We start from the raw sequence: 25,816 nt of genomic DNA on the forward strand, positions 1-25,816 counted from the left end.
TTCCTCCTGCAGAAGCATGCCCTGGTCCTGGGCCATTACAGGAGCTGCGGGTCACAGTCAGTGAGCTCCAGGGCCAGGGCTTGGCTGCAATTCTGTCTGCTGCAAAGCTGCGGGCTTCCCCACACAGTCCGTGTCCTCCCCCCAACCCCCTCTGCTGCTAATTCAAGAACTCACTCTGAGACACTGAAATATCTTTCTTTAATGTTCCCTTTCAAAAGGCAGACAAGAGCATGGGTAAGCTGGCAATTGTTATTCAGCGAGGCGCAAGGAGGAGCAACACTGTGAATCAATCACTAATATAAGACCAGGCCACCATCCATTCTGCCTCACAGGAAGCATGAAGCGCTGCAAGGAGGCTCGTTTCTTTTCTGTGAGGATGAGCAGAACAAGTTAACCGCAAGAGGATCAATGTCTGTGCATTGGGCTTTCAGGGCCAATAAACCACTGGTCAGCCTAGTAGTGTCCTTCAAGGACCACAGAGACAAGCATCACTCTATGTGGGGAAGCATGAAGATGATAAACCAGAAATGTCCCAATGAAGGCAGGAGTAAATGGGGTTCAGGTTCACTCCTTTTCTTATTTAGTGCTTAATGTTATCGGAGACTTGGCCAATCATACAGGTTAGAGATTAAAAATAGCATTAAGCTAGAGAGACAGAACGCCTGGAAATACAGCCAAGCTCTCCAGAACATCCTTGACAGATCTCGGAGCCCTGAGCCCACAGTGGCACATGCAGCCTATTCAACCCAGCGGTAGTGCCCCCATAAAGTCAGTTTCCTTTCTCACATGGAAGGAAACAAATACTTTTTAAAATAATGCCAAGAAATTTCATTAGAAAAGAAATGGGTGTGTTTCTGTTAATGAAGATTGAGGGTTGCCTAACAAAATCAACAGTTAAATGGCCACAGTAGCAAATAGCTTCAATTTTTATTTTCATCACTTTATACCCAGATTTATTTATCCTTGGCTAGAGTCCCTCAACTTTTCATGAGCATGTATTTTGTTCTTAACATCATCCTGGGCACAGAGAAATACAACATCGAAGTAAAAATGGTTTCATGATTTGCATTTGATCACAGTTTTTAGGGAAGATAGATGAGAAAGCTAACAAGTTTAAAACAGTTAAATTCTAGTGAAGACTGTGGATCTGATGCTATAAAAGCCCATTGAAGAGGCATCTAAATAAAACCCAGATTTCTGAGTGTGTGTGTTTGTGTGTGTGTGTGTGTGTGTGTGTGTGTGTGTGTGTATCTAAGCAGGGTTATCATGCAATTAAATGTTGAAGATTTGTAGGAGAGAGCCGTGTATGTTGTATTTTGAGGATGGATGGAAGGCTTTGCAAACAAAGACAATAGCTGATTCAATGGCAGGGAACACAGTGATATTTGGGAATCCACAAACCACTTTGCTCCATCTGCCAAAAGGGTATTGAGATTCACATCTCTGGTTAGGCAAATTATACATCTCATTAATTTTACAGCCTTGCTCCTCTCTTTGGATTTGCCATAGCTTGATTCAATTTTCTTTGTTTCTTTTTGAGATTAAAGCTGATTGACCTTTGAGAAAGAGAAAGGGATATTTACGTGTATTGGCAATCGATTTGTTTGAAAGTCAAAGCTACACAGAGGTTATCTTACAGAGCTTCACAAATTTGGTAAGCAGTGTTTACTCCAGTAACATTTCCACCTTGCCTGAAGCATTTTTACTCTGCCTGACCTTTATATAAGACTTTAATATTCATATTTGCTGCTGAACTTTCACAAGTTTGTACAGTTTCAAAGCTGCTAATCTGATCATGTCTCTCAGTTCCTCTCACCTTTCTCATTTTTGTCACTCTGCTGACAGCAAAAGAAGAAACAGATTTCATTTAAATTTTGTGTCATTCAGGACTGATGACCCAGGGGAATATTCAGGGCATACCTTCCCTTCAACAAGAATAGTGTGGGTAAGGAAATTCGAATGAATATAGCAATTCATGGTATGGACTCAGTTGCATCAATCAATAATCATTTGCTTACTCTCAACCCAATGACATGCAATGTTCTAGGAGCTGAGGCAAATAAATTCATGTGGTTCCATTAAGAATTACCCTCAACCTGATTAAAAATATGAAACACATACATTAATTCATTTTATTTATTCACCCAACTCACATTTCTACAGCGCATATGCTGTGTTATAGGGCAGAGATACAACAGCGAACAGGACACAGACCTCACCTTCAAGGCGCTAGCTTGTATTCACATGGAGAATGCTGACAAGGGAAAAGAAAATTGCAATGCATTGTAACAATTATTAGTACAAAAATAAGCCCAGGGTCACCAAAACCAATCTTGGAAACTACAGAAACACTCTCTAAAGCATGTGACCTCTTAGCTGAAATCTGAGGAGTGAAACAGAGTTTTCTAGTTTAAGAAGGAGAGAAAGAGTGCTCCAGTCTGGCATGGCTGAATTGTGTCCTCCAAAAATTCATTATTTGAAGCCCTAACTTCAGAATGTGACTGTATTGGGAAATAGAGCATTTAAAGCGATGATTGCATTTAAATGGTGCCCTCCAAGTAGGCCCTACCTAATCCAATATGACTGGTGTTGTTTTAATAAGAATAGGAAACCCAGGGACGCTGGGAGTGCACTCAGAGGAAAGGTCATGCAAGGACACAGTGACAGGGCAGCCATCTATCCACTAGCCACGGAGAGAGGCCTTGGGAGAAACCAAACTTGCTGACACCTTGATCTCAGGCTTCCAGTCTGCAGAACTGTAAGAATGTAGTGTGTGTGTGTGTGTGTGTGTGTGTGTGTGTGTGTGTAAAATCATGAGGCCAAACCAACAACGAATACTGGTTGGAGAACTAATGATGGAGTCGGTGGATATAAAGAGACAGCAAGCATGGTCTTAGCAGTGGCATCTGTGGCAGGGGTGGGAGGATATTGGCACTGGAAGCAGTGGCATAAATGACCAGGTGCGAGGAAGCAGAGAAGCAAGGGAACATCAAGCAAAGAGGTGCTGTGAAGTAGAGATGAAACATGCATTTTCATGGAACAGATGGATTCTCAGCGCAATGGTGACAGCCCCGTGCACCAAGGTATAGCAGGAAGATAAAACATAAAACCCAATTATGTGAGGGCCTGGAGCTATCTGAGAGTATAAGACAATGACAGTCATTTAACCTCCCAGTGATCCCTCCCCAGCTTTCTGTAACCTCTTCACATCAGTGTCCCCCAGGGTTCAATTCCTGTTTCTCTTGTCTTCACTTTCCACATTCCTTTTATTGAGATCTTTAAATGTCCCCTTATACTCATGCCTCCCAAATATATTACTCAAGCCTAGATATTTCTTCATAGCTCCAGACCCTCCTATCTTATATCTTTACCTAGATGTCTAAAAGGCATCCCATATTTAGCATATCCTAAACTTAATATTTGATTTCCACCCCATCCCCCAAATCCTACTGAAATCTCAGTTATCTTCATAACTATTGATGTCAATTCTTTATTTATAGAAGTTCAAACTAGAAACCTTAGTTGTCCTTGAGTTTAACCTTTCTCTCATATTCCAAATCTAAACCATCAGTACACTGTGTTGGCCTTTCCTTCAAAACATATCTGAAATCTAACCACTTAGAGTAGCCCACTCTTACCACTCTCATATAAACCAACAGCATTCCTCATTGGATTATTGCAAGTTTCTTATAAATGGCCTCTCTGTTTTTATCCTCGCCCCCTCCCCCCATGTTTATTCTCATCACAGTAGCCAGAATCATCCTCTTAATAGTTCAATCAAGTTTCTAAACTCTAGCACTATTGCCACTTTGAGCCAGATGATACTTTGTCATGGGGACTGTCCTGTCTATTATAGAATACTAGAAGCCCGGTGCACGACATTCGTGCACTGAGGGGGGAGGGTCCCCTCATCCCAGCCTGCACCCTTTCACAGTCCAGAACCCCTCAGGGGATGTCCGCTTGCCGGCTTAGCGCGGAGCAGGTCCAAGCCAGCAGGCGGACATCCCCCGAGGGGTCCTTAGCACAGCCTCGGAGGCAGGAGAGGCTCCTGCCACCACCACTGTGCTTGCCAGCTGTGAGCCTGGCTTCTTGCTGAGCGGCGCTCCCCCTGTGGGAGCACAGTGACCACCAGGGGGCAGCTCCTGCATTGAGCATCTGGCCCCTGATGGTCAGTGCATGTCATAGTGACTGGTCATTCCGCTGTTTGGTCAATTTGCATATTAGGGTTTTATTATATAGATTTATTTAGCAGCATCCCTGGTCTCCACTCACAAGGTACTAGCAGCACCTCTCCTCACAGGTGCAAAAACAAAAAGTGTCTCCATTACAAAATGTCCCCTTTGGGAGGCTGGAATATGATCATAAAGTTAAAAATAAAAAATCAGGACAAAATCCTAAGTCTTTTTAAGGGATTATAAAGACTACTACCTCCTGCCTCCCCAGCCCTTCTCCCTGCCTTTACTCTGTCTCTCACTCTCTCTCCCTTATGCTCTCTGCTCCGAACCCACTGGCCCCTCCTGTTCCACTGAATGTCAGGAATGCTCTTGGGCCTTTCCCAGGAACAGATCATTCCTTACCACTTTCAAGTCTTGGCTCAGTTGTCACCTTCCAAATGAGGCCCACCTGACCATCCCACTGTAATTAACAACCCAGTACTACCATCTCTGTGGCACTGACATCAACTGTTTGCTCCTAATTTGGCTACCACTTACCTTCTAATATACACAACGTACTGATTCATTCAACATATATTTACAGAAGACCTCCTCTCAGGTAGATGCTGGAATATGCTGCTGGAGTTGGGGAGTAAGCAAAGCAGAGGTCTAGAGTCAAGCTGGGGAAAAAGACACTAAGCAATTCAACAAATGGAGGCTGTAATATGTCACATGGTGTTAAATGCTTTTGAAAAACATAATGCAACTAAGGAGGTAAGGAGTGCTGGTAGGGATGTTGCACTTTTAAGTAGGATGGTCAGGGAGGCCTCATTTAGCCTGGGAGATTTGAAAGATTGGCCAATTTTATGTTTGTATGGTCTAACCTGCGTAAGCTCAGAGAGGTCCATGAATTTGTTTTTCTTATTCCATCCCAAGACAGCTCTACCAACTTGAATAGAGCCTGAGATCTAGTAGGTGCTTAGTGGCTTTTCTTGAATCAAAGAAAATTATTTGTGTCATGAAAACTTTATTATTTTGTTCTGGTGGTAAAGAGGGAAAGATGTTCAACTTAGACAGATGTCACTCACTTCTTGCAAGAGCCTGTTATGAATGTATCACAGACATTTGAACTTGGGATTATCTGTAATGCCTGCATGGAGAGAAAACAGCAGCATAAGTTGCTGTGGGAAGTGTTACGTGAATGGTGCATGCAGTGCTTTCAAGGTACATCGATGAAAGAGCCGCTTTCACACAACCAGAGAAGATTTTTAAAATGCCTTGAAGAAAGGGTAGGATTGCAAAAGAATGAAAACAAGGCAGGACCAGAGGGAAAAAATGGCGGTGGAATAGACAGACATGTCCCAAGCCTTGTCCTGGAGCAGATAGAAAGAACAGCTGAGGGTGTCATGGGGAGTGTCTGTTGGTGAGTTAAGGGACAGCTATACTCAAGGAGAAGGTGGGGGACCGCTGCACGGGGCTCCCCTGACCGGGCAGCCCCCACTGCTGCTGGGTTCCCTCTGGAACCACCAGCTCGGATGCAGAGACTGCGCCATCTTGAAGGGGAAAGTGGATGTTATCGGAAGCCTGAAAATCTACAACTGCAGCACCCACCGAACAGCTGTGAACCCTAGAGCACCGATCCCCAATTGGCACAAACATGCAGATTCAGAGGAGCTCTATACTCCACCTCAGAAAGGTCAGATTTCACGTGGGATAAGGAGAGAGAGAACTACATAACCAGACACCTGGAGAAGAGAGACCATGGGGAGACAAAGAAACAGCCCGTATATGGAAGAAAAGCAGGCATCACCAGAAAAGGAAGTAAACGAAATGGAGGCAAGCAACATGCCAGAGAAAGAATTCAGAGAAATGGTCATAAGGTGGCTGAAAATAATGGAAGACAAATTCAACAATATGAGTAAGAATCAAGAGGAAATGAAGAATAACCAAGAAGAAATGAAAAATGACATCGCTGCTGTAAAGAACTCCATAGAAAGCATCAAGAGTAGACTAGAAGAAGCAGAGGACCGCATCAGTGAGCTAGAAGACAAGATGGGAAAAAATACCCAAGTAGAGCAGCTTCTAAAAAAAAAAATTAAAAAGCAGGAGGAGAGCCTAAGGGAACTTTTGGACAACACGAAACAAAACAACATCCACATAATAGGGGTTCCAGAAGGAGAGGAAACTGAGCAAGGAATAGAAAACCTGTCTGAAGAAATAATGACAGAAAACTTCGCTGATATAGGGAAGAAAAAACCCACACAAATCCAAGAAGCTCACAGATTCCCAAGCAAAATGGACCCCAAAAGACCGATGCCAAGGCACATTATAATTAAATTGGCAAACACCAATGACAAAGTAAGAATCTTAAAAGCAGCCAGAGAGAGACAGAAAGTTACCTACAAAAAAAAACCCATCAGACTAGCAACTGATTTCTCAACAGAAACTCATCAGGCCAGAAGGGAATGGAATGAAATATACAAAGTCATGCAAAGGAAGGGTCTGAATCCAAGAATACTGTACCAGCAAAGCTATCAATCAAAATTGAAGGTGAAATAATGAGCTTCACAGACAAAAAAGGAATAAGGGAATTTATTACCACCAAACCAGCAATGCAAGAAATGCTAAAGGGACTACTGTAAAAAAAAGAAATAGGAAGCGAAGAAGAAACAAAGGGGTAAAGAATAAAAATGGGGACAAATAAGTACCTATCAATAATAACTTTAAACGTGAATGGATTAAATGCCACAATCAAAAGACAGAGGGTAACGGATTGGATAAGAAAACATGACCCATATATCTGCTGTCTACAAGAAACCCACCTCAAAAAAAACGAAACACACAGACTGAGAGTGAAGAGGGAAAAATGTTTTTCAGGCAAATGGAACTGAAAAAAAAGCTGGGGTAGCAATACTTATATCTGACAAATTAGATCTCAAAGTGAAGGACATAACAAGACATAAGGAAGGCCACTTCATAATACTAAAGGGAGCAATCCAACAAGAAGAAATAACTCTGGTAAACATATACACACCCAATACAGGAGCACCCAAATACATAAAAAAACTTCTGGAGGATATCAAGGAGAGATTGACAGCAATACAATCATAGTAAGAGACTTTAATTCCCCACTATCATCATTGGACAAATCCTCTAAACAAAAAATCAGCAAAGAAACATCAATCCTAAATGACTCACTAGACCAGATGGAATTAATTGACATCTTCAGAACATTTCACCACAAAGCCACAGAATATACATTCTTCTCAAGTGAGTCATTTTCAAAGATAGACCATATGTTGGGTCATAGGCAAAGTCTCTTCAAATTCATGAAGATAGAAATCATATCAAGCATCTTCTCAGATCACAGTGGCATAAAACTGGAAATCAACTACAATAAAAACAATCCAAAAAAATCAAACATATGGAGACTAAACAGCATGCTATTAAACAATGACTGGGTTACCAGAGAGATCAAGGAAGAAATAAAAAAACATCATGGCAACAAATGACAATGAAAACACAAAAATCCAAAAATCTATGGGACACAGCAAAAGCAGTCGTGAGAGGGAAGTTCATAGCTCTACAAGCCTACTGCAAAAAAACAAGAAACAATGGTAATAAATTACCTAACCTTACAACTCAAAGAGTAAGAAAGAGAGCAACAAGAAAAGTCCAGTGTACGCAGAAGGAAGAAAATAATAAAGATCAGAGCAGAGATAAACAACATTAAGACCAAAAAAATACAAAAGATCAACAAAACCAAGAGCTGGTTCTTTGAAAGGATAAACAAGATTGATGAACCTCTAGCCAGGCTCACCAAGAAGCAAAGAGTGAGGACCCATATAAACAAAATCAGAAATGAAAGAGGTGAAATAACAACAGACCCCACCGAAATAGAAAGGATTGTTAAAAAAATATTATGGACAACTCTATTCCAACAAACTGGACAACCTGTAGGAAATGGACATATTTCTAGAAAAATATAACCTTCCAAAACTCAATCAGGAAGAATCTAAACATCTCAATAGGCCAATAACTAGGGAAGAAATTGAAGCAGTCATCAAAAAGCTTCCAGCAAACAAAAGCCCGGGGCCAGGCGGCTTCACAGGGGAGTTTTACCAAACATTCAAGGAAGAACTAAAACCTATCTTCCTCAGACTATTCCAAAAAATTCAAGAGGAAGGAACACTTCCAAGATCCTTCTATGAAGCCAGCATCACCCTAATACCAAACCCAAATAAAGACAACACAATGAAAGAGAATTACAGGCCAATATCCCTCATTAACATAGATGCCAAAATCCTCAACAAAATTCCAGCAAATCGGATCCAGCACTACATCAGAAAGATCATACACCATGACCAAGTAGGATTTTCCCAGGAATTCAAGGATGGTACAATATCCGCAGATCAATCAACGTGATACATCACATAAATGAATTGAGAGATAAAAACCGCATAGTCATATCAATCGATGCAGAAAAAGCATTTGACAAAATCCAACACCCTTTCTTGATAAAAACTCTCAGCAAGGTGGGAATAGAAGGATCATACCTCAACATAATAAAAGCTATATATGATAAACCTACAGCTAACATCATACTCAATGGGAAAAAACTAAAACCATTTCCCCTAAGAACAGGAACAAGACAGGGGTGCCCACGCTCACCATTCCTGTTCGACATAGTACTGGAAGTATTAGCCATTGCAATTAGAGAAGAAGAAGAAATAAAAGGCATCTAAATTGGAAAAGAAGAAGTAAAGCTGTCCTTATTTGCAGATGACATGATATTGGACATAAAAACCCTGAAAGACTCCATCAAAAAACTAACAGCATTAATAAATGAATTTGGCAATGTAGCAGGATACAAAATTAACGCCAAAAAATCTATGGCATTTCTATACACCAATAGTGAACTTACAGAAAGATAGACTAAAAAAGCAATCCCATTTACCATCGCACCAAAAAAATAAAGATACCTACGAATAAACTTAACTGAGGTAAAAGACCTATACACAGAAAACTACAGGACACTGAAAAAAGAGATAGAGGAAGGCGTGAACAGATGGAAGAACATACCATGTTCATGGATTGGGCGATTCAAATCATTAAAATGTCCATACTACCCAAAGCAATCTATAAATTCAATGCACTTCCCATTAAAATACCAATGGCATATTTCACAGACCTAGAAAGAACTCTCCAAAAATTCATCTGGAATAAAAAAAGACCCTGAATAGCCACAGCAATCTTGAGAAAGAAGAACAAAGTAGGTGGGACCTCAATACCAGACTTCAAGCTGTATTACAAAGCCACTGTTCTCAAAACTGCCTGTTACTGGCATAAGAACAGACATATAGATCAATGGAATAGAGTAGAGAACCCAGAAATCAACCCAAATCACTTTGCTCAATTAATATTTGACAAAGGAGGCGTGAACATACAATAGAGTGAAGACAGTCTCTTCAATAAATGGTGTTGGGAAAATTGGACAGATACATGCAAAAAAAGTGAAACTAGACCACCAACTTATACCATACACAAAAATAAATTCAAAGTGGATCAAGGACTTAAACATATGATGAGAAACCATAAAAATACTAGAGGAATCCACAGCCAGAAAAATCTCTGACATATGCTGAAGCAATTTCTTCACTGATACTGCTCCTAGGGCAATGGAAACTAAAGAGAAAATAAACAAATGGGACTACATCAAAATAAAAAGCTTTTGCACAGCAAAGGAGACCATCAATAAAACACCAAGAAAGCCTACTGCATGGGAGAACATATTTGCCAATGATATCAAAAATAAGGGTTTAATTTCCAACATTTACAGGGAACTCATGCAGCTTAACAAAAAGAAAATAAACAACCCAATCAAAAAATGGGCAACTGATCTAAATAGACACTTTTCGAAAGAAGACAGATGGAAGGCCAAGAGACATATGAAAACCTGCTCAAAGTCACTAATCATCAGAGAGATGCAAATCAAAACAACAATGCAGTACATCTCACACCTGTCAGAATGGCTATTATCAACAAATCAACAAATGACAAGTGCTGGCGTGGATGCGGAGAAAAAGGAACCCTCGTGCACTGCTGGTGGGAATGCAGACTGGTGCAGCCACTGTGGAGAACAGTATGGAGTTTCCTCAAAAAACTAAAAATGGAACTCCCATTTGACCCAGTGATCCCACTTCTAGGAATATATCCCAAGAAACTAGAAATACGAATCAGAAAGGATATATGCACTCCTATGTTCATAACAGCACAATTCACCATAGCTAAGATTTAAAAACAGCCTAAGTGCCCATCAGCAGATGAGTGGATTAAAAAACCGTGCTACATCTACACAATAGAATACTATGCTGCGGTAAAAAAGAAGGAGTTCTTACCCTTTGCAACAACATGGATGGAGATGGAGAGCATTATGCTAAGTGAAATAAGCCAGGCAGAAAAAGATAGATATCACATGATCCACTCATTTGTGGAATATAATGAACAACATAAACTGATGAACAAAAATAGATCCAGAGACAGAGAAACATCAATCAGAACATTAAACCTCAGGGAAGGTAGGGGAGGGTGGAGGTAAGGGGGAGAGATCAACCAAAGGACTTGTATGCATGTGTATAAGCCTAACCAAAGGACACAGACAATAGGGGGTAAGTGCAGAGTGGGGGGGTGGGGGGGTTATGGGGGGATAAGGACACATATGTAATACTTTAATCAATAAAGAAATTTTAAAAAAAGTTCATTGCAATGATAGAATAGGAAGTGAATGCCAAAGTCAACGGTCTTTATTGCTGCAGTCTTTTCTTGCATATCTTCAAATAGATAGTTTTTTTGTTGCTGTTGTTTTTAATTTATCAATAATTACTAAAAGATGTGTTCACTTGTGTGGATCAGCCATTGTATGAAAGATTCAGGTGAGAAAAGGCAATTAGTAATTAAATTGACAAAATGAAACAAAACAAAATAAAACGATCCTAAGATACTATACACTTGAAACTTAATTTAATATTATGTGTCATTTGTATCTTAATTGAAAAATTCCAATAAAAACATGAACATTTTTAGAGATACTTTATTGAGGATAATAGCAACCATGACATAGGAATGGCAGGATTATTTAAAGCAAAGTATGGACTTAAAAAATTATATCTATAATAATAAAAGCATAATATGCTAATTAGACCAGACAGCCGAACAACCTTCTGGACATCCTTTTGGACAAAGCCGCAGAAGCAAGGGCTGAGGTAGAGGTGGTTAGGGGCAATCAGGCAGGCAGGCAACCAAGGGGTTAGGAGCCAATGGTCCCAGATTGCAAGAGGGTGCAGGCCGGGCTGAGTGACCCCCCTCCTGTGCACAAATTTTGTGCACTGGGCCTCTAGTATATATACAGTATATATTGTGGTGCTGGGGGCATCTGAGAATTTAACTGATACTTTTGGAGTAGTTGCCACACTTTTTTTTTTAATTTTTTGACTGTTAAATGATATCACAAATACTACAGCCAAACCAACAATCTAGATCAGTCCTTGGAAATTGTCTAATTGTGATTGGGCCCTGTCGTCTTTGAGCCAATGATACTATTTCTAGAAAATATTTATTTTAACAAAGATTTGTTACATATATAAAGTGATCATTTCAGTATTGCTGATACAATGAGGGGAAATTACATAATCCAAGTGTTTAACAACATGGGAATAGGTTAAATAAATAATAGTAAAACTATGAGCTATGTATTTATTAATATGGTAAAATTGTTGTGATAATGGCACACATAAAAATAAAGTATAATATACACACATGATAATTTTTTAATGTGTGCTTTTGTGCAAAATTGTACACCTGGAAAGTAATGCATCACCATATTAGCAGTGGCTATCTTTTGGGTCAGTGGTCGGCAAACTGCGGCTTGCGAGCCACATGCGGCTCGTGAGCCGCGGTTTGCCGCTCTGTTGACTAATGAGTTTGCCGACCACTGCTGTAAGGCATTACCCTTACCCAGAAGTTTTGACTTCAGGTTAAAGACATTAGTACATTATTAAAATGTTTTTTAAGTGTTTTTTCCCTAAGGCAGTGGTCGGCAAACTCATTAGTCAACAGAGTGGCAAACTGCGGCTCACGAGCCACATGTGGCTCGCGAGCCGCAGTTTGCCGACCACTGTTTCAGGTGGTAGGGTTATGCATAATCTTTTTTTACTTTTTAAATTATTTTATATTGTCCAAACATTTTACAATGACCATAGATTGCTTCAATCAGAAGGGGGAAATAGGCCATAAAAATTGTGGACTCTTAAAGATATCTTTATAGTCAGTTGCTGACTATTGCCCAAATATGAACACCTGGCTTGGTCAACACAAAGGAATTTGCTCACCCAAGAGTAATTATTTAGCAAGGCTTACAGGAGTCGGCACCTTGCATTGGTTTGTCACATAAACTGTGTAGTATGAAAGGCAAATATCTACTCAGACAGGCCTCGTGGAGCATCCTTGGAGCCTTTTGTAAATTCTTACATTTCAGGAATTTCACTCCTCTGGCCTTCTAAAAATACTGACGTTCATGTGTCATTCACAGAGATTTTATAAGTTAGAAGTGGGGCCTGAGGGTGGGTAACCTTTAAAACTCTACAGATATTTTTAATGTGCAGTCATTTATTAATTTTGGATATCAACAGGGGTTGATCAAAGTGCAATGTTGGTCCTAGATGGCTCCTTACAATTTGCAGCAGATTTTTTTTTCATAAATTATGAGTGAAATGAGTTCTGAAATTGAGAGTGAGCATTAAGAAATGTTTATAGCAATTTGACATTGCTATGACATTACCACTCATCAAACAGGGTAAAGACTAGGCTGGGTCCTTTTAAGGTCACTTAAATCACAAGAGCTGTGTATTTGTCATATGCAAATGCCACCTATCAGTTTATGATGAAATGGAAAAAATAAAAAATGGATTCTTCAAGATACAAGGTTTACTGTGCCTAATTTCTCAACTATATTGTAAGTTATTGAACAAGCCCCATTGAATTTAGCACAAACTGTACCTACAGCAGGTATTCCAAAGGCTCCTTGAATTATAATAAATGATGGTTTAATGTTTCTTCCATTTAAGAAATTAATTGAATTTTAAGGAGGCCATTAGTGTCTTGATGTCTTTACAATGAAATAATTTACTTAAGATATCAGAGGTTTCTAACAGTGTGGTTAGAGTATTTTACAGCAGAGCAAGCTTCCTAATGTCCTTTAAATGATCCCATGGCTCTTATTTTACCCAGTTGACCTACTTGTAACGGCCCTTCCTGGCCCAGACCTACTGTCTCACAGGCAGGGAGAAGCTGTGTTAATCACACCAGTGGCATCCTCAGACCATGGCTCATTTGTCTCAACCTTGTAGAAATTATATACTGACCTATGTTTGGTGCTGCCTATCCAACACATTCTTCCTTTCTCTCACTTGTTGGGCATTTGGGTTTGGAGATATTTACCAAGCAGTAAAAACTGGATTGTTGAAACTATACATTTTGCTAAAAACTGACTTCTGTCCTAACCTCAGAAGACTACTTAGAGGGAAGATAACATTGTCATAGATTTATGACTGTGTCTTTATGAGCCAATATTGCGATTTACCAAGGCTATAATTGTCCTCAATTATCAAGCTAAGTCTGATAATACTTGGCTCCATAATTATGACTTGATAGATGTGGGCAAAGGTAGATGTCTTTGTCAACAAAGACAACAAAGATGTGTTTTATGAAATATCTTGAGAAATTCAAGAAAAAGGACAAGTTATATTTATTTATATGTGTATATATTTTTAAAATAGTGGTAATAAATAAAGAAGTAGAAGAAGATCCACATGATTAAATAAGATTAGCAAAGACAGAGAGGTAGGAAAGGTGCACAATTTATTTGAAAAATTCTGGACAAATAAGTATGTCTGAAACAGGGCGTTTTAGGGTCCTTGAGACAACTCAAAACATAGAGGTCCTCTGAAAACATTAAAAAAACAACTATCCTGGCATTTGTTAAAATGGTAAAGAAGAATTTCTGCAGGACTATTTCAACAGGTGTGAAGACTACTACAATAAGAAAGAGAGAGAGGAAGCCAACTCCAAACAAAACAAGGGCAAGTGAGGACTCACAGTTAAGCAGCAGAGTGAGAAAGTCAGTGTATGGAAAATTACTAAGACAGGACACACAAGCAGGGATTCTTGCTAGACCAATTTAACAGGTTAAAGATGGACTAGGGTAATCAGATAGCAAGGGTGTGGATGAGGATGGTGATCATATATCTAGAGTGATCAGATATCAAGTTGGGGAGGTTGTAAATTCTCACTAAACTGACTTAGCAGAATTTTTTTTTCTAAAACTGGGCTGAGGAAAGTAGGTAGAAATGTAACTGTGTAAAAACATTTCTTTAATATAACTTTTTCTCCTTTTTATTCAGACTGGCCTCATCCAGCACCCTGACTCACCTGCCTCATTCTCCCTTGCCCAACCACTCCCTTAATCATTAAGCCCTCAGGTCAATGAGGTTCTAATCAGCATCAAACAATCTTAGGAACAAAACCTTGGGTCTGTTGATACCAGACACAGAGTTTTGGTCAAACTAGTGATAACATCTTGTGTTTTAGCTCCAGGCCCAGAAAAGCAGCTATACCAGATGAAGCAAGGCCATGGCTAACATCAGGACCAGATGCAATGACTAATGAACCCTACCTAGCATTGACAATCAGTAGATACCATGACCCTGACCACAATCCTACACCCTTAGTTACCATGATTAATCATTTTCCCCCTATGTAACCCATCCTCTGGAAGCCATGGGAGCCAGGTCTTTAAGCATTAGCTCACCTGTCCCCGGACATGGGCCACTTCCTGAAAATAAACCCTCATTTTCTTTGCTGCAAACTCCTGTTCATATCTCATTGGGTTCTGATATTTGTAGGCAAATGGACCCCTTTAGTGTGGTAACAGAAGACCAGACCCAAAGAGAAGGCCTAGTCAAAAAGAGGGCTCAGGGGAGCCTGTCTAAAGTTTGGTCAAGGAGAGAATCTTTATAGAATCCCATAAAATGTGCACATATGCTTGTATGTATATGTTTGCATATTTAAATAAATTTTTAAAAATAAGTATGCTTTTTCTAGAAATTGTGGTAAATATAGGACATTTAGAAATGGAACAGCCATTATTTCTCTACCCAAAGACATTTTTAAAATATGCAGTTGCATTTTTTAAAATTTTAGTATAGTTGTGTGGACAAAAAGGGGGCCACATACCAAACCTGACAAGCTCAGGGCAGCCCTGCATAGTGGGCCTTACAAACTCAGAGACCTAAAGTAACCACATGGGATGCTCTGAATTTAAAACATAATTAGAAGTTGTTAGGTTTGATGAGCAATTGAGTTGATACCCTTCCCCCCCCACCCCCCCCACCCCGGGAACTGGCTTTTTAGGACATTTCACTATGGACATTCCCTTTGCTGAAGACCACTTTTCACTTGCGGTGACCACATTCCATTCTCTCCCCTCCGGGTATGCATAAAGAGGTCTCCGCCCAGAAAAATCCCTGCCAAAAGTCCTTTAAAAGCAGCTGACACCCCTCACTGGGTGCTGGAGCCATCCAGGCTCAGCCACCTGGTGTTCGGATGATCAATAAATTCGTAATCCCTCATCACTCTGGCCTTGTGCATTCCTCCTTCGGCAACCTAACTAAAGTGAGTCATGGTGGGTAGTCATGTTGTGGGCTGGTATTTTCCTTCACAAAGATCAGACTTTACCTTCACTAAGCCTGTCTGTTGTCCTGTTGTATCTATGATAACATACCTTTGGAATAGCAGAGTAATCCCCTCTTTCTAGACCCCTCGAGCACAATCTCCCACCAGAACAAAAGACCACAGAACTCCTCACTTTTATCTTGTCTCCTGCATACCATCTCTATCTGCTATAAATGTTCATCATTAACTAATTAACTATTCTCAACCCACCAATATAAAAGAAGTATGTGTCTATCTGTTTTACTTTTTATCCAATCTCAGAGGTTTCCCCGCTTGGATTTCTCCCATCTCCTTAACTATCACCAATGAATTTCATGTAACTTTCCTTATATCTTCTCCTTTAATTCTGATGTGGTAAAACTGCCATTTTGGGGGCATTTTTCTCAGTCTGTGGAGATTTAGCTTCCCAGCAATTGTCATAAATTTAGCTCAAATAAACTCATAATAACAATTTTCTACAGGTTTGGATGTTGTTTATATTGACAGACAGGCTCAAAGAAGGTAAAGACTGATCTTTGTGAAGGAAAATACCAGCCCAAGACATGACTATCCACCATGACTCACTTCTAGTTACGTTATACAGTATTATATTTGTTATATTAATTTTGAGATAGCGTATGTGGTAAAACAGTTATAACCAATAAGTGTTGTAAAGGTTATCACGAAGATGGTAAGACCAACCCCCAAAGGATTTATGGCTTAGAACTGGTAGAAGACTAGCTTGATCCAATATGGCCACTAATTTCACCTTGTGATAACAGCTAACCTCATCATATGCTCATTGTGGTACATTAGCATCCTAAACCACATACCCTATGCAGCCCTGATCAGAAACAAAAAGCCCATAAAAGGACACAAAATGGCCAATGGTCCTCTTCTGAGAAGTCCCCACTCCTTTCCCAGATGAATTCTAAATGTTCTCCCGCCTTATTAAATGAGCCTCAATAAAAGAAGTAAATTCCACTAGGGAGGGGCTGCCCTGCCTGTGGAGCAGCCTTCTCTCTGTCCCACTGATTCACTAATAAATGCTCTCTCACTGTAAACTCTGATGGCTCAAGTTTGAATTCTTTCCCGCATGAAGCCAAGAGCACACAGTGAGCCACAGACCTTTGGGTCCCCAGACCTTCAGAAATCCTGCATCCATTTCAGGTGTAAAATACAGCAATTTAACATTTTTATATCTTACAATGTGATCACCCCATCAATTCTTGTAATCACCTGTCAATATGCAAATTTATCACAATATTATTAACTTCACCTTCTCAACCACCCCCATCCCATCTTCTCTGGGAACCATTCCTCTGGTCTGTTTCTATGAGTCTGTTTTTGTTTTGTTTGTTCACTCATTTTGTTATTTTTTAGAGACCATTCTATTACAAATTCAAAATCAATTAAAGACTTAACTGTAAGACCATGAGACTCCTAGCAGGAAACATAGTAAAGCTACTTGACATAAGTCTGAGTAATATCTTTCTGAATATGATCCCTTGATCAAGGGAAACAAAAGCAAAAGTAAACAACATTTTAAAAATATTCATTGTATTTCCTCTCAGTATTTTAATGTGAGTATAGTGTTAAGCATGAAATAATAATAAACCAATCCAAACAACAGAAAAGAACTTTTTAAAAAGTGTACAAGCAAATGCAAGAGTGAGTTAAAATTCTCAATTCAATATACAGCATTAGGGACAGGATTCTTATCCTTTCCCAACCCCAACAGCATTTTACTGATGAAATTTTTAATTTGAGTGCAATTGACTCCTGTGAGTTTTACCAAAGTGTGACAATTACCCAAGTTCCTAGGCTGAGAAGCAGCCCTGCTGTGAAAATGTATAGTGCTTAATAGTCCTCAAATTTTTTCATTTGTTACCCAGGGTGCGATGGAGAGGTAGCATTGGGGGATGGGTAGAGAGGGACTTGAGTATGGAAAAGAGAGAAGGAGGATCTTGCATTCTAATTTGAAGCTTTCAAAAGAGAGAGGCATTAGTTTAGGGTTTTGGGTTTTGGCAAGGATGAGTCATCATTGTGATGTGTTTTTGTTGCTGTTTGTTTTTGTGGCAGCTATCCTGAGACGCTTTAATTTGAGATCTATTACAACCGCTTCCTTGGCCATCAAATGAAAACAATAACATCTGCTTTCCTTATTTATAAGGGTTTTATAACAATAACATTATATAGATTTTCAAAGAGCTACAACCATTTAAAGTACTAAACATTCAATGAAGGATCTTTTTATTAAAATTTATAGAGAAGTTAGCAGACTTTTTCTATTAATGGTCAGATAGTAAATATTTTAGGCTTTGCAGGTCATACTGTCTCTGTTTCAGCTATTCCACTCTGCCCTTGTGTTATGAAATCAGCCATAAACTGCAAGGAAACAAACCCGTAGCTGGTCCCAAAACAACTTTATTTACTGACACTGGAATTTGAGTTCATGTTCAAATTCATTTTACATGTCATTATGTGCTTACTATGTCTCACTTCTCTTACCATGTTTGAAGCTGCTGGAGGCAGAGTCCAGGTGTTACAGTAGGTAGTTAGTTAGATATTAACTAAAAGGGAGCAAATGGAACCAGCCAGATTAACCAGGAAGGGACAGTTTCACAGTCACTCTAGGCATCCAAGCAGTCAGGAAAATTGCTTCACAGCCGCTCCGGAGAGTCCATCCCACGAATGGGGAGGGGTGAAGATGGTGCAGAGGATGTCTTTTCACTGGGTACCTGCTCAATGGAAGCCAAGATCGTGATCATTAAGGGAAGGAGACAAACCTGGGAAAATCTGGGGAAAAGATCTGTTAGGGTAAGGACACAAACCTAGGAAAAGCCAGGAAAGAGGTTGGATACTTTGAAAGAAAACCTGCTCTCTTCCAAGCCCAAGGAAATATAGGAAAGCTTAACGAAGGCCCAAATCTCTCCTTGGCAATTGCGGGGGCCAGAGCACAGCACCAATAGCGGTCTGGGTGCCACCAAGTGTTGGCAACAGATGTGGAGATAGGGAATGAGGCACAGAGACGTTAAATAACTTGCTTACGGTCAGCCTGGGTGGATGCCAGAGTGATGCAGTGCTGGGTCCTGGTGGGCCCAAGTGCCAGCTTGCAGCCTGGAAACTGGGCTTGTCCCACAGCCAGACAGATATTGCCATTGTGGTAATGAAGTGTGGTAGCAATCATCTCAGGTAGAAACTGCTGTTTGGGTTCTGTACTTATTTGTTTGCTAAAACAATAGAAAGTTATTTTGATTTTCTGAACTTATGTATGCTATCCCAATACTCCATTGATGATCGTTTGAATATCCCATTGATTGTGACCTCACTGGTTACTGAAGCACATTCTTCTGGAAATCAGAACAGCACAATTATCCTAAATTGTTTCAGTAGCTACAGATAACTGAGTTTCGGTTGACTCAGTGGTCTCGGAATCTGGACAGCACAATTATCCTAAATTGCCCCGGTGGTCCCAGATAATGTGTTTCTGTTGATTCAGTGATTCGTAGATACTTTAGATAACTAAGTTGCTCAATTTCGCTTCTGTAAAAATGCTTTTTCGCGAAACAGGTTCCTCATTCCAGACCCAAAGAAGTAATCAGTACCTTTGTCAGGGCTGCGAGGTCTGGAGCGCTTTTGCTCCCTCGTATGCCACCGGCTTTTAATAAATGACTCCATAATTTGACTTTTTGAGGCGTCCTTTGTAAGATGGGGGTTACACTACAACATTAAGCTGGTGATTATTCAATAGGAAATAAGGAAAGGGAAGACTAGATCTAGGCATGCCATTTATATAGCTTTGCCAAAAGGCTGCATTTAACATTCTCCAAGTCTGTTCTGCACTGAATGATGGTGGTAGGGACCGGACAAAGACAGTTAAACGTATGTCCAGTAAGGTCCGAGTGAGGTGGAAAGGTGCCTACCTGTCTGCCAGTCTTACCTGAGGGAAAAATTTGTGGCCCAGATGGGCATGGCCACTCCAAGCATGAAAAACCTGAGTATTTAAAACTTTCAAACAAAGGAAGTTCCCCTTTCTCTCTTCTGTTCCTCTCGGGCGCCGGTTCCTGGCTCTCTTCTGGCAGGGGGATGCGCTGCTCTGTGCCCATGGGGTGCACAGCCGTGTTGAACTCCACACAACAGACTAATGAACTTTAATCTGGTCTGAATGCTGACCTTCCCCCGGCTGGAACATGAAACGGAGGCGCTGGGCATTGGCCTTGATTCTGGCTCTCCTGGAACCCCAGCTGCACCTTTTCCAGGACTGGCTTTTGGGGAAGGAGACTTTGGAACCTGAGAAAGGTAACTCCATGTTAATAAAGGCTTCTTCCATATCCCATCCTCCTGTGTGAATCTTAGACAATTAATTTTCTGAAGATATTGCATGAACCGCACTCCCACAAATGACAAAGGAGTTTAATACTCCAGTAACAAATGAGACATGGGGCGTGGTGTCCCTGGGGGAAGTGAACTCGATCTACAAGCTGAGTGTGGCAGCCTTTTCAAGGTGCTCTAATAAATCCTGCCACTATTGCTTAACATTCCCTAACACGTGAGTCCCTGAAATTTCTTTCCTACAACACCATGGAAGAACCTATTTCCAGATCTGTCTACCTCTGGTAACACAGCTCTTATACTTCTGTGCTAGGCAAAAGCTGCATAAGTATTAAACAATAGATGAAAAGCACTTTTTTCTGTTTGGGCTAAACAACCATGGAAAATAAAGGTATCTGGTAGGAGTCTTCTTTGTGGTAGATCCTCCCTTCCCCCAACTGATGGACAGAGTATGACGTAAACTGCACCTGCGGCCTGGACATTCCTGAGCACCTAACCAGGCACCTCATATGGACTATACATTGAACCACCAATCAGCACCTGCCAAATACCCTAAGCCCCTGATTTCTAAGTCCTTAGGTCCCTAATCATGTACCTTACATGAAACCACCAATCAGCGTGTGCTGAGTACCCTAAGCCCCGTCCCCTTCTTTCCTCCCCTCAAAAGGCGCTTTCACCCCCAGCACGCCCTCTTTTTCCCTCTGGAAGGGAGCCAGCAGGGGTCTTCTCTCTAATAAAGCCTGTATCCTGGCATCCAGGTTCTCCGGCCTCTGTTTCATCTTTCACTTTGTTAATGCAAGGAATTCACACTAAGTCATTAATGAGGAACTTGGGATACCAACATCCATCTCTACATTTTTTTTAACAAACAATTTCTCTTAAGATCAGAGTGATAACCAGAATGCTTTGAAGACCCAGAACAACCAGAAGAAATGACTTAGGTCTCCAGGGGTGCAAGCAATTTCAAGAAAAATAGTTTTATTACAGAGACTGAACTGCTGAAGAGTTTCAACTCCCTGGTGCTCTCCGAGGCCAGCCACAGGGGCACAGGTCTCAGCAAATTCATGTTGGCCACATAATAAATGCTTTCCTCAGATGAAAAGTAGAATGGCTCCTCCGGGAATGAAAGAGGGCAAAGGAATCTTGAAAAAATCTCGTCTCTGAAGCACCGGGACTTGTGTCACTTAATTCACTGAAAAATGTAAGCAAATAAAAGCAGCATGTGAATGAGCAGCATTCTGGACTTCTGGTCAGTAAGCTTAGTAGATGGTTTACCATTAGGTCAATAAAGAGCATCTAGCCTCCTCACTGTGTCTCCTGCCTTGTCGGAGCATAGCAGGTCAAGGGGTAGAACATCAGGCCAGTGGAAGTGGCTGGAACTTTGACAGCCCAAACTTTATTTCTTTGAGTAGGCACTGCCCTATATGCAGAGGAAGAGGACTCATTTTTGGTGATACTGTGAACTATGATTCTTCTTCCAACTTGACAAGTATTCTCTCTTTGACAAAACTTTGATCAGGTTCCTCTGAATCCTCTTCCTAAATAGGCATCAACTTTTATACTTCCATTATCTGTCTCAGTATCAGCAAATTTTTATAAGAACCCTGCTAGGTTGGTTGAGCCAGAAATTTCTACCCTCCATATCTGATCACCCTCCCTATCAGATTGAGTTCCTCATCTTCCATCATCTCCCACATGATACCTGATCATCTTAGCCTACCTTCAGCAAGTGTCCCGTTAGGTCAGATTACAAGAATCTCTCTTTACCTTTTTTAAGTGATTTTCCATTCTCCAATTCCCCTTCACTCTGTTCCTTTGCTATGAATTCCCTTTTCTTCGTTCTACTCAAGTTGAGCCCAATCACTCTTCTTTACTTCAAATCCCCATTGCAGTAGTCCCTGCACCTACCATCATAATCCTGAATAAAGTCTGCCTTACCATTTTAACAAGTGTCATATGTTTTTCTTTAACAAATCCCCCCTGCCAGGGATATTATCAGCTAGCATGGTTTAGGAATTGTTCCTCAGGGATGATCAGAAAATCTTGCAACTGTGTGTATGTGGGGTGAATAGCTCTTGTTCCCATTGACTTCTGGTACCTTTTAAAGGGTATTCCTGATATTCTGGCTCTAGTAAATGCTAATCTTTACTGAAAGGTAGAGGAGAGTTATAGGACAGTAAGCCAAATGCCTAAAATTAATCTTATGACATAGTCTATTGCATTCCTTATTTAATAGAGGCAATGTCATTGTTGCAGGAGGAATGGGCCAGATCTCCCAGACATGAGTGGGTGTGGAGCTCTTGGGGTGCCACTGAAACAAGAATTTTTCAGAAGCCTCCTCAGGAGAATGAGATATAGTAAAAGGCTTTATTTGCATAGAGTTACATTCCTTTGGTTACAAAGTCCCCTGCCCTTTAACCCAGTCCTGAAAAGGTGCAGCTGGGGTTCCAGTAGAGCCAAAAGCAAGGCCAGTGTCCAGAGCTTCTGTTCCATGTTACAGCCAGTTTGTAGTTAAGCATCCAAGCTAATTAAAGTATTTAGTCCATTGCATAGTCCAACATGGCCATGATCCATGTGGGTACAGAGGAACGCATCCCCCTGCAATAGGAGTCCCAAGAGCCCAGTGTTCCAGAGAGAGAGAGAGAGAGAGAGAGAGAGAGAGAGAGAGAGAGAGAGAGAGAGAGGAGAGTAAGAGCAAGAGTGAGCTTCTTTTTTCAGAAGTTTAAATATTCAGGTTTCTCATGTTTGCAGTGGCCACGCCCATGAGGGCCACTAATTTGTTTCCAGGTGTGACTGGCAGACAGGTAATCGCCTTCTCACATTGCTCAGACCTTACTGGGCATGCATCTAAACTGCCTTTGTCAAGTCCCCTCCCCATCGATCCATGGGGAACGACTTGGAGGGTGTTAACTTACAGCTTTCTAGCAAAGCTGTGTAACTGGCATGCCTACATTACCTGGTTTCCCTTTTTACTCCTTTCATGTTAATATTACAATGGTATCATTATTACATAACTCGATTGAATTTTTACTAATCTTCATGACTTTGTGGACCACCAATCTTGACAATATTACAATGAGATTCTAGCTCCAAATTAAATAAAACTTATAATGCACCTCTCTCCTCTCCCCCAAATGTTCCCATATCTTCCTGCTCCTTTTCCAACTGATTTGTATTCAGGCAGTTTACTTACAGGTTTTCATATTTTAGCTACAACAAAATTTTCCTGAATATCAACTGTCTTATTTTATGAACAAAAGTGTTAGCAGGAAGAATAATCTGAAATAGTGGGTCATTTGAAAACCTTGTACTAGGAATTTGGAATGCAGTATTTGGCCTGGAAACAGCCTCAGTTACCTCCCCAGTAACTGTGGGTGTCAGTCCAAATGGAAAACCCCTGAAAGTGGAACTGGAAAGATTTTGATGGGAAATGAAATTTTATCACAAAAAATTTTTTTCAAATGGATAATTTTCAGAACGAAAAGAAGTCATTGGAAGGATGAGTTTTGTCTCCTAAGTAGCTTATTTTTCACATCAGAGGCTCTAGAATTTAATGAGCATTCTAGCTGCTCTGACTATGGAGAAACTTACTCACATGGTATTTTGCTGAAAGAGGTTTTGTTGGAATTGGAAGCTTTTGTATCCTAAAAAAAAAATCTATGCAAAAACGTTTTTATGTGCCAATGAATTTGCTGAAACCTGTGTGGTCTGGATAAAAGAACACCCTCAGAAGACAATATTAAATTCAACCTCAGATACTCTGAAGGTTTTCCTTGTTTTATCGATGCTGGCAAGACAGGGCTTGTTGAGGTTGAGATCATGTTCATATCATATTATCTTTTCCAACAGTTTTCTAAAAGGCCATGAAGGTCTTGGTTAGGACATTTCCCCACTGAACTATCTGGTATTAGTTCTTGGGGGTGGGGTAGTTGAGACCCTTACGGAGTTTCAAGAGAATACTTGTCATGAAACACTGTAAAATTGTGCCTAAAAATCTTATTGAAGTATTTTAAAAGTTGATCCAAAAGGGTTTCACTCTGGCAGAAATAAAAAAGCTTTTAAAAAAAAATTAGTTAAGAATTATATAACTTCTTCAACCAGGAAATCTTGGTTAAGATGAGATTTAAAAATTAAGGTTGCTAGTGGGTAAATCAGATTTTAAGGACAGTGAGTGGCATTTAATTATGTAGAACAGCTAGGAGCCAATTAAGAGCAGAAAGTGTTCCATAATATTTGTGGATTTGACAGGGTCTAAATCATATTTCAAAAAGGAAAATGATTCCCTTCTTTAATCATGGGTATTCTTATTTCTACCAAAGAGAAGATCATTCATCTTAGCACATCTCTGCCTCCATTTCTGGTTTGTTTTCTTTTGTTTGCTCTTTAAATGTGTCTTTTTTTCTCTTTGTAAGAACAACTTTTAAATTGAGATATCCAACCTTTTTCCTAAAAAAATCAGGAAAGACTTCCCAGAAGTGACACAGAGTTGTAAACTTGTATAATGTCCTGCTTACCACTGTTTTCCAGTCAAGGGAAGACAGCCTTTGTACCTCATCCTTGTGCCCAAATGAGTGATTGTTCACTATTTTACCAATCCCGGACTTTTTCCTGAATTCTTTTTCAACTGACAGCACCACAAAGCCTCTAATTGTCTTTGTTTGATATCCCAAGTCATCATTGACTTTCTCTCACATATCCAATTATAAATTCTCCCACTAAAAACTAAATTCCAAATTATTGATTCATTAATTTTTCTAAAGAAGAAATTAATAACCTCATTTCTATGCTCAAAACCTTCATTGGCTCAGTGTTGGTAAAGGAATAAGTTCAAATGCATTACCATGGCATGTGAGGACTGACTCAGTGGCTCTGACATCAGCATGCCTCAAGTGTAAGTGCAATGCCATCTAAAAAGCTTCACCTCACTTTGCACTGCTGCTTTGTTATTATTTTTTTATGTCATGAATATTTGCAAGTATCACACTTGAAGTAATCATGCATGTGATTCCCACTTGTGTGTAAATTTTTCAAGGGCAAGGAATGACTCTGCCATTTTTGCATCTGTAGCATGTAGCAGAATCGTGTACATGATAGCCAATTATTTTTTAAATTAATAAATGTGTGTAATTCTGTTTTGTTCCCCTTATGTTTTTTGTCGTTGTTGACAAGAATAAACATTTACACATTAGAGGCACACCTGCAAAAAATGTATTGATAGATATTTTAATTCCCAGAGAAGAGTTGGAGGGGAAAAGGAGAGCAATCATTCTATCATCTATGTAATCAATGCTGTGCCTTGCTTCGTTTACAATTTATCATATTACTGATTATAGCTGTTAAGATAGTGTTATACCTCTTGTATTTTTGTTTATTTTTAAAATATACTTTACACTTACTAATTTTATTTAAAGCATAAAAACAAAAATGATCCAAAATAACCCAGATAACAGAGAGAGATATAGAGTGAGATAACATAGCTATAGATATAGATAGATATAGATATAGACATAGACATACACATAGATGTAGATATATAGATATAGACAGGTATAGATATAACC

Source organism: Plecotus auritus (assembly GCF_963455305.1).
Source record: "Plecotus auritus genome assembly, chromosome: 5".
Classification (NCBI taxonomy): domain Eukaryota; kingdom Metazoa; phylum Chordata; class Mammalia; order Chiroptera; family Vespertilionidae; genus Plecotus; species Plecotus auritus.